We start from the raw sequence: 19,415 nt of genomic DNA, 5'->3' as shown, positions 1-19,415 counted from the left end.
TACACTAAGAAAAGCCAGTAGAGAATTTTGAAAATTATTTAACTCCTGAAAATTTTGTTAGCTGCTGACGTAATTCCTAGCTCATAATAAGTACTCATAATAAGTACTCATAATAAATACTCATGCATTCATTCAGCAGATATCTACTGAGTACTTGCTATTTGACAGGCACTGTGCTAAGTGTTAAGGATAAAAATGCTGATTGAGACATTTTCCCTGCTTGTTTTTAACATCAACAAAAAAATAAATATGTTGATATTGTTGAATTTGTTGGCTTTCCAGAGGGCTAAAAAAATATACCCAGGTAATAAAGGGCTGAGTGGCAGTAGTATTTCTCATTGGATGATCTCCAATGAGATTGGAGATTATTGGATTTCCCATTGAAACTTCTCACTGAGAAGTTTAGTTAAATTTTATTTTGAGTCTGGTATCAAATCCATTGTAAATCATTGCCTTGGAGATACAAGGCCTTCTTTTTTCTAACTAATATATGACATATTGTATAATTCGGTGCATATGTGGCCCATAAATATTTCTAAATATTGTATCTTAATTGTTGATTCTTCGTTCACAGATTATCTGCTGCTGGTTCACCATTTGGTGGTATTTTTGTTTCATTTTTTTCATTGGTACGAGGGGTTGAATTTTTCCCAAAGCCTCATCTTTCCAAGTAACTTATACGTGCCATAGAACTACCCCCTGCCTACGGCTGAGATATTTTCAGTGCTCCCATCCACGTGTCTCGCCGTCAGAACAGGATTTGAACTCCCCACCAATTCATCTCCTCGAAATTTTAATAGCATAAGTTGGGACTCACATCTATTGGTTTATTTAATTTGAAAACACAGTTAAAGTAGGAATTCAAGTATTGTTGGCTCAACTGACGTAAAGGAAACAAAGTTTAGTAACTGATAAAAAGTATTTGTATGGCCAAGTTTCCATGGTTTCTACACTGTTGTCTCTTATTCACTGTACATTTTAATGTAAACTACACTCATATCTAATTTAAATATATTCAATATCACACGTATTTTACCTAAGAAATAACACCTATATTACTTTAAAAATTCCCCAAACTGAGGTTGTCACTAGCACTCTCTTCCGTATGTTCCAAGGTTAAAGAAAGAATTAGAGGGGATCACTTAAAACATGTACCCATTCATTTTAATGTTTTCCAGTTGATAGTTTTGACAGCAAATTGTATATGTCAGCAAGACCCCAGATGCTAGGACATCAAGAATACTGAAAATAAGAAAATACGGTTAATACAAATCTTTGTAGAGAGTAGTATAGTATTAGTAACATTGAATATGTTACAATATCAGTAAAAATTGTATTTGTGTATACAGCATGACGAAGCTACTTCTGGGTATTTACCATAGTAAAACTCTCACATGTATACACAAAGAGATTTGTGCAAGAATGTTCACAGCAGCATTATTTGTACTGGCAAATAATGGGAAGCAATCCAAGTGTACATCAACAAGAGAATGGATAAATTGTGATTTATTTGCATAATAGAACATTGGTGGTGAAAATGGATAAACTTAGAGTATACCTATTAATGATAACAACAAAAGTTGCAAAATTATAAATGTAGTATGATGCCATTTATCAAATATTAAAACTTGCAAATACTGTATATTGCTTATGAATACATGCATACGTTGCAAAACTATAAAAGCATGTATGGGAGTGATACATACAAATGCATGATGGTAGTTACCTCGGGTGAGGAAATAAGATCAGAGTGGGGGATGTGGAAGACATTGTATCTAAAATATTTTATTTCTTTTTTAAAAGTCAAAAGATAATATAACGTTAAGACTTGAATGAGTTGTGTGCGTACAAATGGGCTTGTCATATTTCTGTTCTCATGTGAGGATCTAAATATTATAGCAAAAAAAAAAAGAATAGGGAATTCCCTGGCGGTCCAGCGGTTAGGACTCGGCGCTCACATTGCTGGGGGCCTGGTTTCAATATCCCGCAAGCTGTGTGACACGGCCAAAAAAAAGAAAAGAATAAATAGGCTTTGTCAGGCAGATTCAATGGGGAAATATATTCTAGCAATAGAGCAGCGTGTGCAAAAATGCAAAGACGGGAAGCACCTTGGCTCCTTGGGGGAGTCAAAGCTCATTTGTATTTGAGGAGGGGTGCCGGGGAGCAGCCTGGAGAGACGTCAGGGTCCAGGGTTGCTGGGGGCCTTAGGAGGGAGGGAAGGGGAGTACTTTCTCAAACTAACAAAATTCAGCTTTACCTAGGAGGCACCGGGATAAGTCCACTCTGACCAGAGTGTGGAGAGGGGTTGGAGTTAAGAAAAGAAGCTGGGAGACTGGAATTAACAGGTAGATTTGGGACAACAGCTGAGGAATAATTTTAAGTTGTCTGATAAGAATGTTGCTAAGGATTCATACTTCTCTAGAGAAACTACAAACTGCTTCACATACAAAATATAGTAGTAAATACAAAAAGTGACTATGTGTTTATTGTGCAGAAGGAAAAGAAAAAAAATAGCTGTTACTGAAAGAATCCCAGTTCAGAGGTGAGAGGACCTTGTCATCATAACTGTATCTTCTATTTAGTCCTTTGGGTGCTTATTATAAATGAATTTTTACAGTATTTTTTAAACCCAACATGGATGGAAATGGATGCTGTCTTTATAGACACAGAAGACCATGCAATGACAATGGGAAAGTCTGCCTCTCTCCAGCGGCCTTATTACCTTATTCCAGCCCCTGGTTCCAGTGTCCAGAAACCATGCCAATACAGCAGAGAAAGAAAAGTTAAGTCTGGAAACATGACTTTTATGGAGAGAATACTGGTTGAATAATATATGGATATACATGTGAATAATAAAAAGGCACAGAAACTGTGTGTAAGAAATATTGCCTCAGTAAATCTAGAGACAGTAAAATAACTTACAGCAAAATTATTATAAGAATCCCTTAATGTTACTATCCATGGAAAACAGACATACTATAAGTCAGGCGCTTTTCACCACCTCTGCAATCACCGTAACAAAAACTAAACAACTCCCTTAAACACTGAAGAGACCCAGGCATTCCTAATTTTAATGTAATTTCTTTCATGTTCATAGTTTAGGTGATTCGAAGTTGATTATTTGGTCTTCCTCTAAATTTCCTAACTGTAATAAAATATAACTATAAAATGTTGGAAACTACATAAATATCCAAACATACATGAGTGTTTGAACACAGTGTGGTACATATACACAATGGAGTATTATGTAACTGTAAAAAAGGATGAGGATAATCTCTGTGAAGTGATATGGAGTGATTTCCATAGATATTGGGATGTGAAAAAAGCTAAGCACAAAAGAGCATTTACAGTCACTCTTTAAGAAAGAAGAGGAAACAGAACACATAGCTATACCTGCTTAGCTTTATGGAGAGAAACCAGGAAGAATAAGACAGAAAATCATGAAGTTGGTTACTCCCCAGGAGGATTGGATGGCATGAGTGGAACAAAGGAGGGAAGACATTTCTCTGACTATTAACATTTGTATAGCTTTCACTTTGGAGGTCAATGTTAATCTACAAGTTCAAAAATTAAATCAAGCCACCAAACTGAAAGTAAACTCATCTCTAAACTAGAAACAATAGCACTAACTCACGAAGTTGTTGTGATATAAGTTAATACAGGTAAGGTGCTTAGAACAATGCCAAGCACATGTGCCAAGCACTGAATAAGTGTTACTCAGTATTACTATTACAATTGTTATTATATTAGGTACCTGAGCACTACTTCCAAAAATAGTTTATAATCCACCTGTCTACAGTGTTGCTACTCAATATTTGGTCCTCCAATTGGCCCACCAGCCCCACCTAGGAGCTTGTTAGAAGTGCATATCTCAGGCCCAACCCAGACCGACTGAATCAGAATCTGCATTTTTAACAAGATCCTCAGGTGATTCCCATGTACATTATAGTTTAAGTACTGGGCTGCAGGACCTGTGTGTGACAAGGTAATCTCCTAAAATGGCAAAGACCAGTGTCAAATGGACGACAATAGAAATTCATGTCACAGGAATCCCATTCCTTCTCAGTATCTCACTCTGTTAGGATTTATTCAGAGATGATCAAAGCCTGAAGAAAAGCAAAATTGGTTTTACACACAGGCCGAGATACCAGTAACTTCCTCATCACAGGACTCTTAGGCTGGTGTGGTGCTCTTGACGAGAGTGCCCTCCTATGGAGTAAAGAGGAAATTTCCAGTTCTCCCGTCCCGCGCTGCGAGGGTGATACCCGGTCTCTGCTCAGACGCCACTGGGTCTCCAAGCGCGCTTTTCAGCTTTAAGACCCGCTGCCAAATAGCTAGCTCATCATATGTGTCACAACAGTATGCACTCTGGAAACGCACAAAAGCAGAAAGAAAAAAAAAAATGACCCTAATGAACCAACCATAATCCTTGCTAAGACAAAGCCAGAGGAAAGTTTTTATATTTAAATCATTTCTACCCCTCATCTTCTTGGATTCGTGCACTCTGGCCACGGTGCTCTCTTTTATCCTAGGTGTTAAAAATAAAACAGGCTCTTTCCTTCCCTCTTTGCTTCTTCTTTTATCCCTTCCTTCTTTCCAGCCTCCATTTCCCCTCCATTTATATTCCTTTCTCCTAAATTGCATATTATGTTGCATTACTTAATAAAAAACAAAAGCTGATTTGTAAATTCTAACTCGAATGCCTGGGAAAGAATCTGTCGCGCATGTTTGCAGGTAGTGTTCATCCGAGGCAATTCGTCAAAGCTTTAAAAAACAGAACAGGGCTTCCCTGGTGGCGCAGTGGTTGAGAGTCCGCCTGCCGATGCAGGGGACACGGGTTTGTGCCCCGGTCCGGGAAGATCCCACGTGCCGCGGAGCGGCTGGGCCCGTGAGCCATGGCCGCTGAGCCTGCGCGTCCGGAGCCTGTGCTCCGCAACGGGAGAGGCCACAACAGTGAGAGGCCCGCGTACCGCAAAAACAAAACAAAACAACTGCATGTCAATTCAGTATTGTCATTGTTCCTGTGTCAACGTGAGTCTCCATAATGAGTGTACTTTGAAATATCTGTTAGGGTATTTTCATTAAAAAAAAAATGACAGTAAGCAATGAAATGTTTCCCGCTTGAATACTCTCGCTTGTCTATTCTGCTTGCTGCACGAATCCCATCTTGAGGAGTCCGTAGGCCGCGGGCGACGAGCGTGGGTGTGGCTCGCGCAGCACTACTGGGCTGGACGCGCGGGGTGTGGCTTTCCTTCCACCTTAGAAGTTCGAGAGGAGGCTCTGAGTCGCAGGGGTCGCGCGGCGCGGCGGGGGGCGGGGCGGGCTCGGGTTACGGGTCGCGCCGGGCGCCGCGCCTCCACTGCCGGTCTAGGGAGCAGTGGCGCGGCGTCGAGGCGGCAGCGGCTCCGGAGCGCGGCGGGGCGGCGGCTCCGCCCAGGGCAGCGCCGGGCAGCGCCGGCCGGTGAGTGCGCGCGGGCCGGGACCGGGGCGGGAGCGGCCGCGGCGCGCGCGGAGCGCCCCCCGCCTGGTCCGCGGGGGCCCACGGGGCTCGCTGCGTCGCCGTCTCTCCCGGCGTCTTTAGCTCCGCTCTGTGTCTCGGGCTCTCTACCTCTCCGAAAACCCCTTTCCTAAAACGAATTCAACATTTGACGTGCCCACGCCTTGGCCGTCTCTCACCCCTGACAGGATAAAGTCTGAAGAAGCGCCTTCCTTTGCCAACCCGCCCCCCCGAGGCCGCGGCCGCACAGCTTCTTCACCCGACGTTTGCGTCTTCACTGGACGTGTGCGTCCCTGTGGTTCTAACGCAACCCTCTGGTCTTTACAGTTTTGTTTTCGTAGCCTCTCAGGCGCCCAGAACCCTCCGCCTTAACCCGCTGTGCGTAGCCTCAGGCCGCGTGTAGCCCAGCCCCGGTGCTGCCCTTCGTCTTCTTCCTGGAGCCCGGCGCCGCCCCCGGCCAAGCCGGGAGCCGGGGTGCGCTCGCCGCTTGGACGGCTCTGGTTCCCCCAGGGGAGCTGTGGTTCGGAGACTGGGCTGCTCCCCGCCTCCTCCCGGCGCCCGGGGGACGTTTGAACCTCGGGTCTCCGGCCTCTCCCTGAGCGGAGGGCTTGCTGAGAGCCTTCCTGCCCTAGAATTTGGTAGTGGTGGCCTCCCGCCTAAGACAAGTCTCCGGCCTAAGCAGTGGGCGCTCTACCGTAATAGCCGCCCTGATATGATGGCCTCCGAAAGCCCTGACTTGTAAAACAGTTCATCAGGAAATCAGTTCGCTTGCATTGACTGCCTAGCTGGGGCGCACTCTGGGCCAGACCCACGATGAAGCAGGATGGAAACCCTAAAGCGGCGGTCACACAGGCTGTGAGGCAGGTGGGGAGATTCTTTTCCTCCCCGTGATGAGGACTATGTATTAATGTGGGGTCTAAAACTTTCAAAACCTGAATGGAAACACAACAAAAATGGCAATTTCGGGGTGGAGGGTGGACTGATTCATCTTTTTCTTATCTGAGAACTGGGAATCTCTAGTGTTATATAAATGTATCATTTAAGGTGAGCTTGGAAATGGAGAGGAATTTGAAGCATGCAATAGGATGCATAAGCCTTTCTGAAGTGAAATTTGAAATAGGTTTTTGCCAGGCAATCCTTCTAATTATTTCTGTAGTGTTTCTTTGTTTCTGAAGACTTTCAGGCAGGGGACGGGAGGCAGGAGAGAGAAATTCAAGCCAATGTGCATTAGAAAGAAACAGGGGGAAGAATTCGTAGGTAAGGTTGCTATGGCTGATATCTTAAGTGCACTGTTGGAAAGCATTCTAGCCTGTTAAGTAACACCTGAAGCCCCAATTCTGTTACGTAGCATTTCTTTCTTTTTTTTTTTCTCTCTTTAACTACTCTGAAACTATACAGAGTTACACGTTCCTCATTAATTTATGAGTGATACCAAAAGAATTGACTCAATCCAACAAGAATTTGAGCACCTTTCCTGTATGAGGTGCTTTGCTAAGAGCTGCAGAAGAATGGAAGATGGTGGAACTTTGTAATTAAAACAACAACAACAACAACAGTGGACTGATTTGTAAGGTGTAGATGCGGTGCCTGTTCAATTTAAAATCAAAAACAGCTGGGCTTCTCTTCATGCTAAATGCCATGTGTAGCCCCTGATAACTTAATCATTTGGCAATTTTATCGTGCCATTGCAGGTGGTCTGCATTTTAGTAATTCCAAAGTAAAAGGTTTTCTAAGTAATACAACTAAATAAGAAAGTACGTTTTCCTTAGCCTTTGCATTACCGTTAAGTTAATGAAGTCAAAATCAACAAGAAAAATTAGATGTTGATTTTCCTTTCCTTTGGTTTCAAACTAGTGAAATCTTGCACAAAAGAAGACAGAGTCAGCATGAATAAATTTAATTTCTGGTGCTTTCCAAACTGTCTTATCTAAGTCCATTCTTTTGGGAGATAGATCCAGTTTCAGGAAATCTTTCAAGCCTTCTTTTGAAAGATAGTTCCAGAGACCAACTTCATAAAACCTTTAACTGTAGATACCAGAAGCCATCAACATCATCATCAGCTTCCCAATTTTACCCTTGAAAACAGTTGTATTCTAGGGGACTTTTGGGGAGGGGACAGGCCTTTTTTAAAATCTGGCCAAAGCTAGGGACTTGATCCCTAGAAAAAATGCACACTCATTTAGAATGTTGTGTATCTTTTGGAGGATTCATGGTATCTTGCTTAAGAACAGGGACAGTGGGACTTCCCTGGTGGCACAGTGGTTAAGAATCTGCCTGCCTATGCAGGGGACACAGGTTCGAGCCCTGGTCCGGGAAGATCCCACATGCTGTGGAGCAACTAAGCCCGTGAGCCACAACTACTGAGCCTGTGCTCTAGAGCCCACGAGCCACAACTACTGAAGCCTGTGCGCCTAGAGCCCATGCTCTGCACCAAGAGAAGCCACCTCAGTGAGAAGCCCGTGCACAGCAACAAAGACCCAGCACAGCCAAAAATAATAAATAAATAAATAAATAAATTTATTAAAAAAACAAAAAAAGAACAGGAGCAGTAAATAAGTCAGAAGGTAGGTAGATGGAGGAAAATGGAAATGAAGCAAGGATGTGGGTAAATCCACAGACTGTAGATATATTTTAATTTACTTCAAATGGAATAAATACCTGGCCTTTTGAGTAAGTGTTCTGTGAATGGGAAGTAATAATTGTTGTAATAATTAGTTGTAAAAGACTGAAGACAAATTAGTCCTATTAATTTTTTAGTTGCTCAAGATCAGCTTTTATCTTGAACATCATGAATCTCGTTTTTCAATTTTTCTTTTTCTTCTCAAGGAAAGTGTTTCTGAGATGATTTTTCTCTTAGCACTGATGCCTCATTCAGAACCGTTTATCACCTGCCAACTTTTCTAATATGGGTATGGTTGAGTTCAAAATTTGAACTTACTCTCACACAACACATACTAGTAGTTCACCTTTGGGAAGGAGATAGATATATCATATAATTACCATATTCAATGTGAACCACTGTGATAGCAGTGGTTGTGTCTTGGAGAGAGTTGGTTAGTATTAGGAATGAGTGGACAGCATTAAGAATATTTTGGACATAAATTGTTTTAAAAAGAAACAGTAATCAGTGGACTAACTTTCCTTCTTCTATCCCCAGGGCCAAGGAGCAAGCTCTCCCATCTCCAGCTCTCAGCCTCACAGATCAGGATTTCACTGAGCTGCACTAGACCTCCCATCTGGGGACCCTGCCCCCTGCTCTGTGTGCTGCACATTGGATCTGGGTAAGTAGAGGCCCCTGGAACTAGTAAAATGGGAGAGTGAGTCATAGGTAGTGATGAATTTTACCTGGACTACAAGATTCCTTAATATTTCCAGAAGCCTATATCATGTAGCACTATTTGGAAGAAAATGGTAAGAAAGAGAATGCCAGAACCATCACGGTTTACTGTCTCCTTTTAACTTGGATCAGGACCAACCTAACTGATCCTTAGATATGAACCAGTTTTAACTTATCTTACCTTTGAGTGACAACTAGGTAACTGGTCACAACCCTAGAATGTCATTGATAGACATTAACTGGATTACTAAATTAATGGAGATCATGGTTTTAATCCAAGTTCTCTCCTTAACTAGGTATGTGATCTTGGTTAAGTAACAAATCAATTAAATTATTTGGACCGTAATTTTTCTATGGATGAAGTGTGTGTCATGGGATCAGTGGTTCTCAACTACTGTGTAGTTCCCTGCATTTGATGGAACTGGAGAGTTTATTTAAAATATGTGTATACACTGGGTCAGAGATTCTGATTTAATTGGTCTGGGGCAGGCCCAGATATCTCTGTTTTTTACAAGTCCCCCCACACCCCCAGGAAACACTAATGTCCAGCCAAGATTGAGAATCACTGGGTTAAATAAACGCTAAGAACTGATTCTAAGGTTGTGTAACCTAAAAGCAGTAAAATCTGCTTTCATGCGTAGCTTGGCCCAGCATTACGTCCACTCCATGGTAACCAAGCCTAAACACACCTTTCTAAGAAGCAGTCCAAATCAAGCAATTTAAATTTATTCAGGGAAGATGCTGTGCCTTCTCGTGGTTTCAATATTCCCACAATGCTTTGCGAGTTCTCGGCACCTCGTTCGTTTTGATGGACTGAATTAGGTGTAACTCTGCCCATCTAAAATGATTAGCTGTTCCTGAAGGTCCCCAGAGACGATTATCTCTCTTCTCTCGGTATCCATGCCAGTGTTTACTAGCCTATTGAAAGTTTCTCCTAGAGGTGATCTGTGACTTTCTGGGGTTGGGGAGGTGTCAGCAAGGGATAAGGATGATCACATCGATCGTTGCTGAAATGTGAGCTTCTGTGTCCAAACTGAGATAAAAAAATGATCCTCACACCTTCTCAAGTAGTTGTAGACTATCGAGTTACCAGAACTGAGATAAGAGCACATTGTGTACTTTCATCAGTTGTTGGGACCTAATCTTGTTGCCATTACATTGTAAATTCTGTACATGTTCACACTTTGAAAATTATTCTTCAGTTTAGAGATAGGAGTTATTAAAGTGTAATCCGTGAAATTTATTTCTCTTTATCCTACCCTTTTTTCCCTCCCACTGCCCTTCGTATCCCAAAACACTTAGAAGAAGAAAAAAAACTGTGTATGTGTGACTGTTAGATCAGTAAAGGGAAATGGACCTAAGTTGATAAAAGATGGAAAGGCATTAAGAAGGAAACGTAAAACAAGGCTAAGGAGCCTCATGGATTGCAAGGAGCTACACTTAATTTCTTTTCTCTCTGCTAGTGGTCTTAGAGCTCCCACACATTTATTCTCAAGTTTTCTAAACTTTAGGCAAATCGGATCCCACCTGCTGTGTGTTGGTAGATGTGTTGGTAGATGTGGGCTTGTGGCCCATGATCCCTACGTGTTCCCTGCATCTTCCATACACAGTACGTGGAGTGGTATCTTCATGGGTGAATTGGCAGCCTGGACATACTTGGTCTAATTCAGCATTGACCAATCCCAGAGCCCGACTTAATCCTAAATAATGTCTTAGGTTGGGGAATATTTTCTTCTGGAGTGGAAAGCTACTGGCTCTGGGGCTCTTTACTTTTGTGTCTCAGAGCTGCCCTTACCTGGAGTCAAAAATGTGATGGAGAACCACAGATTCAGCTCAGCCCCGCACTCTCCATCCTCCTAGAGCTGGCTGCACTCAGAAAAAATTCTAAGATTGGATTTGTTTTATATGTTTATTGCTGATCATTGTTCCCAAAGATTTAGTGGTATTGGGCACAGGCTGTTTTTTTATTTCACAATTTATTCTTTATCTACGTCTTAAAATGAATTAAGATAGGAACAAATGTGCTAGAAAAAGATGGTTTTATCATCATAACTTTAAATCTAATGAAAAACTTAATTCTTGCTAAACTCAAACACCCAATTATGTGTTTATATATAAGCATTTGTCCTCCCACAGATCTAATTTTTGAAGCTAGTAAGTATAATCAGGGTTGGTCTGGTTCTTAGGTTTTGGTTTCAATTATCATTAGTTTGCTTTTTAATCTTTACTTCCTCAAGGTAATTAGAAATGATAACATCTTCTTAACTGGTCCCTGTTTTCTTGAACACTTTTAACAACAGTCTCCAAAGCTAGCAGGGTATTTTGTTTCTTCCTTCCTTCCTTCCTTGATTCACTTATCCATTCAACAGGTGTCTAATGAATTTCTGCTTTGCACCTGTCCTCCTATAGCTTTCATTTTTGTGAAGGCAGGAGGGGAGACAGAAAATAAAGAAGTAAAATACATTGTGAGTTAGATGGTGATACGTGCCGTGGAGAAAAAGAAAGCTGGGAGGAAGGCAGTGGAGGAGTTGGTTGGGCAATATTTAAAATAAGGTGGCCTGAGAAGGTGACCCTGAGACTAGACCCAAAGATGATTTAAAAAAAAAAAAAAAAAAGAAAAAAAAAAGAAAAGAATAGGTTATGGAGCTTTCTGGGAGTGGAGCTTTCTAGCCAACACAGTGGCCCTGAGGCAGGTGTGGGCCTGGCACATACACAAAACAGCAAGGAGGTCCAAGTGGCTGGAGCAGAGTGATGAGGGGGGAAGTGGAAGGAAATGAAATCAGCAAAGAAAGGGGTGGCTGTGTGATGGAGTCTGGGAGGGTGGGGAAGATCTCGTAGGGCCTTTTCCATGTGATACTTCTATGGTGAAATGAAGATGCGGCTTCTTACTGGTTAGCCAAAACAACGGAAGCCCTGTGATCTCTGTTTCTAGTTTGTTACACCCACTGGATGTTAACCAGTTTTTGTTTCCTCATCAAATCAGGTGATACCGATATTTCCCCTTGTGGTTTCTTTATCCCCAAGGTTGGCTCTGGAGTGGGATTCAGTCTTCCCATCTTTGCTTTCTTGATGCCCTGAAGATTAGGCTTGCCCTTCCTTTTTAAAGAACATGCCACTAGTCAATAAGAAACAAAAATGGTCAGTACCAAAACCAACAATCATGAGGCAAATTAATAAACTTATACAATGTATATCCTTGGTTTATACTGTAGTCCAGACAAAAAGTGGTTGCATTGCTAGCGAATAGAATGTAGCCTGTGTGATTTGTTGGGTCTGCATATTGTTTTATAAAAATTTGTGTTGGTTTCCAACATTTAAAAATTAAGAAAGTTTTCATTAAAATACAGTTTCAAGTTCTCTTTGAAAATTGAATGTTCTATTTATATGAAGTTCTAGGATGAGCAAAACTAATCTATGACGATGGAAATCGGAACTGAGGCTCCCTGACATGGGGGTGTGGCAGGGATTGACTAGGTAGGGCCACTAGGAGAAATTCTGGATGATGAAAAGGTTCTGTGCATAGTAGTCTGAAATGCATGATAAAACACATTAAACCAAACACTGATCTGTGCAGTTCATTATATGTCAGTCGAACCTCAGTATGAAGAAAGTTTAAAATGGAAGCCAACATTCAGTGAGAGCTGACTAGCAGTGACCACTTCGGACTTGGCATGTGCTCTTGAGATTGGCACAGACTCACCTGGTTCACTTCAATCATTGTCATTACCTACCTGGCCCCTGTAGGTGGTATTGGTGTGTGATTCCTGCAGTAGTGGTTTTGGTTTCAATTATCAGTAGAGAACAAATCTGAAAGGGCCTGATAATGCGTCACTGGCTGTGGAGAAATTATTACCTGCCTCCTCGGGTTGCATGTGAAGCATGTAACAAAAACATAAATCTGGTAGCTTGGGTCCATCCATCTCTCAATTAGCGGTATTCTCAAATCTGGGATTCTCAGAGGTCTCTGAACATAAATCTCACCTTTCCTCTCAAATGTAAGGGTCGCCTATGTTTGCAGACTCCTCCTCTGAAAGTATAACAGAAAGTACCTTTCAATCCTATTATCAGCACTTAAAACTTACTTTTATTATGTTATGAAAATAATAGGGTCTACTGTGGAAATCCTAGAAAGTACAGGCAAGAAGAAAATAAAATTACCCACAATTCCAAACATAACCTCTGTTTACCATTTTGTGATAAATGCTTTCACATTTTTCTCCATACATCTATATATACTTTATATTTAAAATACGTTTACTATGTAAAATTTAGCACACAATCACCCAATTTGCAAAATGAAAAAAAAATAAGTAAAAATGAAAGATGACAGACTAAGGACAGGCATTTGCCTTCCCTCTGTCCTATAACTCTTTTTAAATGGCTGTAACATTTTACAAATAGTAGGAAGAACTCTGAAGAGAATGGGATAGCGAAATGTTTGGAGGCAAGTTGCTGATGAAACAGAACCAAGATTTGGATCACCACCAGGATCAGGAAGGACCACCAGGGGAGGGAGAGTGACCCTCTAGAAAGAAGCTCTGAGCATGAAGTCAGCAAGGACAGAGAGCAGGCATAAGCAGGGGGGCCTGAAAGCAGAGAGACTGGGCGTTTGGCATTGAAGAGTAAACCCTTTCTGTTTCTGGCATTTGAAAAGAGAGGTGCCCCTAGCCTGAAGGCCAGCTCTTGCCTCCTCATCCTGAAGTAAAGCTACACAGCGTTGTAAATCAACTATACTTCAATTAAAAAAATAAAATAAAAATCTAAGGACTATCAAAAACAGAAAGAAAATAGCTTTAAAAAAATGTGAGTTCCCTCAGTGATTAAAAAGATATTGTTTCCATACAACAAAAACACAATTCTATAAAGAAAAAGTATAATCAAAAAACAGGCAAAAAAGGATCTTGAAATTTTAAAATAAATAAATTTTATTTTAAATAAATAAATTTTAAAAATAATTGCTAAAATAAAAATTAGTTTATTAGAGCAGCTGAAAGATAAAGTTTAAGAAATCTCCTGGAATGTACAATGAAATGTCAAAGAGATGGGGAATATATATGCTAGAAAAGATAAGAAACATAGAGAAATAGTCCATTAAGTCCACTTTCAGCCTATTGGGGCTCTAGAAAGAGAAAACAAAATGGAAGGGAAGAAGTTGACAAAAAAATACTAGGAAAAGATTTCCTGTAGTTGAGGAAAAGCGTGAGATAAAAATGATCCATTAAATGAATGGAAAAATATCTATATAGAGATATAATCATTATAAAATTTCAGAGTCAAGGATACAGAGAGGTTCCTAAAACTTTCTGAAAGAGAAAATAAAGTCACTCAAGATTGATGTAAAGCTTCTCATCATTGAACTGGATACTAAACTACAGTGGAGCAATGCCTTCAGAGTTATGAGGGAAAATGATTTTGAACTTAAAATTCTACTGCCAGTAAAATTATTAAGTGTGAGAGTAAAATGAAGACCTTTTCAGATCTGCAAAGACTCAGGCAATTTACTTGCAAGTACCCTTTCTGAAACAGTTGCCTAAGGATGTGCTCTAGCAAAAAGAGAGTAAAAAGTAAGAAGGAGGAACATGTGAAATAAGAGTGTTACTCCCCAAATGCAATCCTAGGCTGGCAGCTTTGTACCAGGCTTAGAAAGAAATTGATACAAATTAAAACAAGTAGTCAGTAAACTCCAAGAAGAATGACTTTAAGAAGAACTAAGTAATTTCTGTTCAACAGATAGAACCAGTAATGAACTATATTCACAGAGTTATAATAACAGTACATCTAGCAACCTGGAGAACTAAACTGAGTCATACAGACCTCCCTTCAGTACAAACATACAAAAATAAAGAATAAAACACAATGACATGTTTAAATAAGTAGTTAACTTTAAAATAAAGACTGCCAGAAGAATGCAGGAAATGGTTTAAAAGAGCACTAAGTGCAAGCTTATACTCAGCACAACCATAGCAGTTTCTCTGGGGGATACAGATCCTGGGGTGTGGGGATGGGATCATGCCATTTAAATCTGGAAGGAAGACGTGACCTCAGGCCCAAGGAGACAGGGAACCTCTTCTCACCTCCCTCCCATTTAATATGAGCTCACAATTTTAAAAACCTACAAACCACCATAAGGGAGTGTCAGCAAACAAAACAAATAGAAGAATCACATCCCAAAGAATTGAAAATAATAGAAATATGTGAAAAAAATCATAAGTGTGTTAAAAATTATTAAAGGAGTGGGCTCCCCTGGTGACGCAGTGGTTGGTAGTCTGCCTGCCGGTGCAGGGGACACGGGTTCGTGCCCCGGTCCGGGAGGACCCCACATGCCGCGGAGCGGCTGAGCCCGTGAGCCATGGCCGCTGAGCCTGCGCATCCGGAGCCTGTGCTCCGCAGCGGGAGAGGCCACAGCAGTGAGAGGCCCACGTACTGGGGAAAAAAAAAAATTATTAAAGGGGTAAAAAGAATAGAAAAAAGGAAAAAAATAGTGCACAAAAAAGCATATTTCAAACAGAAGATAAACGAAAAATATAGGCTTTTTAAAAAAATTAATGTACTAACTAAACAACATATTAGAGCCAAAGGTAGATTAGTGAACTAGAAGCCAAATCTGAGAAAATTGCCTAGAATCAACCCATTGAGTTTAAAAGATGGAAAATGTCAGAGGTTAAAAGACACAGTGGTATAATGAGAAGCTCCAACAAATGTCTAATAGAAATTCCAGAAGGGAAGAATAGAGAGAATGACTTAGCCTATATTGGTTATATAGGTCAACAAATTAAATGGTAATACAGGGTCTTCCCTGGTGGTGCAGTGGTTAAGAATCCCCCTGGCAATGCAGGGGACCCGGCGTTGATCCCTGGTCCAGGAAGATCCCACATGCCATGGAGCAACTAAGCCCGTGTACCACAACTACAGAGCCTGCGTGCCACAAGTACTGAAGCCCACGTGCTTAGAGCTGGTGCTCCGCAACAAGAGAAGCCACTGCAATGAGAAGCCCCCGCTCACCACAACTAGAGAAAGTCTGCATGCAGCCACGAACACCCAATGCAGCCAAAAATGAATAAATTTTTCTTTTTTAAGTAATACAATCTAGCAAAAAATTGCAGGCAATGTGGAGACTTAAATATTCATTTTTCATGGTAAGCATTTATAAATGTCTAATTTTGATAAATCAAAGATAGACTCAGCCGTGAAGAGAAACAAAATTGAATTATTTGTAGTGAGGTGGACACACCTAGAGTCTCTCATACAGAGTGAAGTAAGTCCGAAAGAGAAAAATACTGTATGCTAATACATATGTGGAATCTAAAAAAAAAAAAAAAAAATGGTTCTGAAGAACCTAGGGGCAGGACAGGAATAAAGACACAGACCACAGACGTAGAGAATGGACTTGAGGACACGGGGAGGGGGAAGGGTAAGCTGGGACCAAGTAAGAGAGTGGCATGGCCGTATATACACTACCAAATGTAAAATAGATAGCTAGTGGGAAGCAGCTGCATAGCACGGGGAGATCAGCTTGGTGCTTTGTGACCACCTAGAGGGGTGGGATAGGGAGGGTGACGCAAGAGGGAGGGGATATGGAGATATATGTATACATATAGCTGACTCACTTTGTTATACAGCAGAAACTAACACACCATTGTAAAGCAATTATACTCCAAAAAAGATGTTACAACATATATAGCCATATAATTATATTACTTAGAGCAGTAGTTCTCAATTCTAGAGATTTGGAAATGTATCATAGTGGCTGGAGGGCACTACTAGCATTTATTTAGTATCGGAGATGAAAATGCAAAGTGCACAGCACAGTTCCACACAAGTCCCACCCAAAATACTAATAGCACTCTTTTTGAAAATGCTGATTTAGAGTTAAAAATAAGCCCACAAGAAGAACTAAAAACAAAAACTGGTTTTAAGAAAATGGTCGCTTCAGTGAATACAGCTGGAGTTGGGGAAAAGAGGGATGGAAAACTGTTTATTTTTGTGATTAGCCCTTCCATAATACTTGTATTTTTATCATGTCTGTATTATTTTGACTAAAGTTATTATTTTAGAAAAGGAAATGAGTGGTAAGCCAGTAGTTCTTTCATTTTCACTTAAACTAGAGAACTCCTTATTAAAATATCTGTCATTCAAACTTAAGCACCAATATGATTTACTGAGCTTTTTGTCCCAGAGAAGATTCTGGAGGCATATCTTCTGACTATTAATGATCTTTCATGTGTTCCTAGTTGGAAAATAAATCTTGCAATTTATCAACTTAAGGAGTCACAGAAAATTAGTGCTGGAAGAGATTCAGTATCTTTAGTGGAATTGAATAATTTTTCCATGGTATGGTGGTTTTTATAAATTTATTTATTCATTTATTTTTGGCTGCGTCGGGTCTTCGTTGCTGCCCACAGGCTTTCTCTAGTTGTGGAGAGCGGGGGCTACTCTTTGTTGGGGTGTGCAGGCTTCTCGTTGCGGTGGCTTCTCTTGTCGTGGAGCACAGGCTCTAGGTGTGCGCGGGCTCAGTAGTTGTGGCCCGCAGGCTCTAGAGGGAAGACTCAGTAGTTGTAGCGCACGGGCTTAGTTGCTCCGCAGCATGTGGGATCTTCCCAGACCAGGGCTCAAACCTGTGTCCCCTGCATTGGCAGGTGGATTCTTAACCACTGTGCCACCAGGGAAGTCCCTGGTATGGTGGTTTTGATCAGTAGTTCTGTATAGGACAAAGGAGGATGGGAATATGTTCAAATAGCTAGAGCATATGGCTTCACATTTGAATGTGTAGCCTGCCTTTTATGGTCCTATGAGACCTCATCCTATTCGACCTCTCCAGTTTCATTTCCTATAACTACCTAAAACAAAGTTGTTACCAGTGCTTTTGGTATTCTGTGAATAGGTCCTATTAATTTTTACCTTTCACTTCTGTGTGCAGAGTCACACACCTTCACTTTTTGCCTCAAGAGCTACTTCCAGTGCAGTATCCTCTCTGAAACCTTGCTTGACCTCTAATCTTGCTTCTAATTTGGTTAAGACCACCATGCTTCCTAAGCAACAAATCACAAGTGACAACATATGCCTATAATTAATATAATTTCGATAAAAGTAGATAAACATTTTGATACGATTAATCTGATGCACAGTTAATGAGACAGCATAGCATAAGAGCATGGTTTCTGCAGTGAGCAGACCTAAATTCCAATCCCAGCTGTTATTACTCCTGAAAAATGTGGGTAATTCCTACCTTCCATAGATACTGTGATTCTTCAATGGCAGAGTGTCAATAAATGTTATACTATAATGACTAATTATTGTGTATAGACAAGCTCACATAAATGTCAATCATTCATAATATTTTTAAGTCAATTTGAAGTTTTTATGTACTCACTTTGTAAGTTATCCACTACTTAAAATGAGCTTAACATTGTTTAAATATGAACTATATTTTATTACCATTACACACATAAACTCAGATCGAAAAACAAAATCTCACTTGTGATAGCAGAAAATTAGAAGTAGCCTAAGTGTCTAATAATAAGGAAGGTGGTTAACTAAATCATGGTACATATATATTAGAAAATATTATAAAATCATTAAAAAATATCTTCTGAAGTTGTTTATTTTTTTAAATTTTATTCTTTATTTTTTGCTGCATTGGGTCCTTGTTGCTGTGTGCGGGCTTTCTTTAGTTGCGGTGAGTGAGAGCTACTCTTTGCTGTGGTGTACGGGTTTCTCACTGCGGTGGCTTCTCTTGTTGTGGAGCACAGGGTCTAGGCACGTGGGCTTCAGTAGTTGTGGCGCAGGGGCTTAGTTGCTCCACGGCATGGGGGATCTTCCCAGACCAGGGATCGAACCTGTGTCCCCTGCATTGGCAGGCAGATTCTCAGCCACTGCGCCACCAGGGAAGTCCCTGAAGTTGTTTATTGACATGGCAAAATGTTTATGATATAATGTTAAGTAAAAAAAAATTTTAATGCAAAACTATTAAGACTATTTCAGCCAAGTAAATATACATTACACATACATACAAACATATGTATTTGCAATATACATTTACTATGTATCATTTATGCATGAGAAAAATGGAAAATTTCCAAATTTTCACAGTGCTTATATATTACTTTTATAAAAAGAAGGAAAAAAGTAACATGACTTTTATATCAAAGGCCCTTGACCTGATTTCCTAAGTGTTGTATTTCCTCACCAATGATCTCTTGCCCCCATCCCCAGAGCCTCCTATGTTCCCCTGTATGTTCCATTATTTCATATGCCCCTAGCCACCTGTAAGACATCCTTAAAAGGATATAGATTGCTGCAAAGACATTAGATAACAAGTTCCCTGAGGGCATGTACCATAGTTTATTAATCTGTAAGCATAGTCAACTTGCATGTTTCAACCAAACATATAAGTAGAGACTAAGTAGGTTTGTATTGGAACGAATGAATAAAGGGAGACCCAAGGCCTCGAGAAATGGAGCAGGTGAAAGGAAATAAATGTGAGGTTTGTCTAAAAGGTAATGGTAATTATAAATAATAAATATTGAGTGCCTTATCCTAAGCGCTTCATAATTCTTACATTAAGCCTCAGTGTAACACTAC

Source organism: Globicephala melas, chromosome 9 (assembly GCF_963455315.2).
Source record: "Globicephala melas chromosome 9, mGloMel1.2, whole genome shotgun sequence".
NCBI lineage: Eukaryota > Metazoa > Chordata > Mammalia > Artiodactyla > Delphinidae > Globicephala > Globicephala melas.
The sequence above is the reverse complement of the archived record's forward strand: the minus strand, read 5'-3'. Positions refer to the sequence as shown.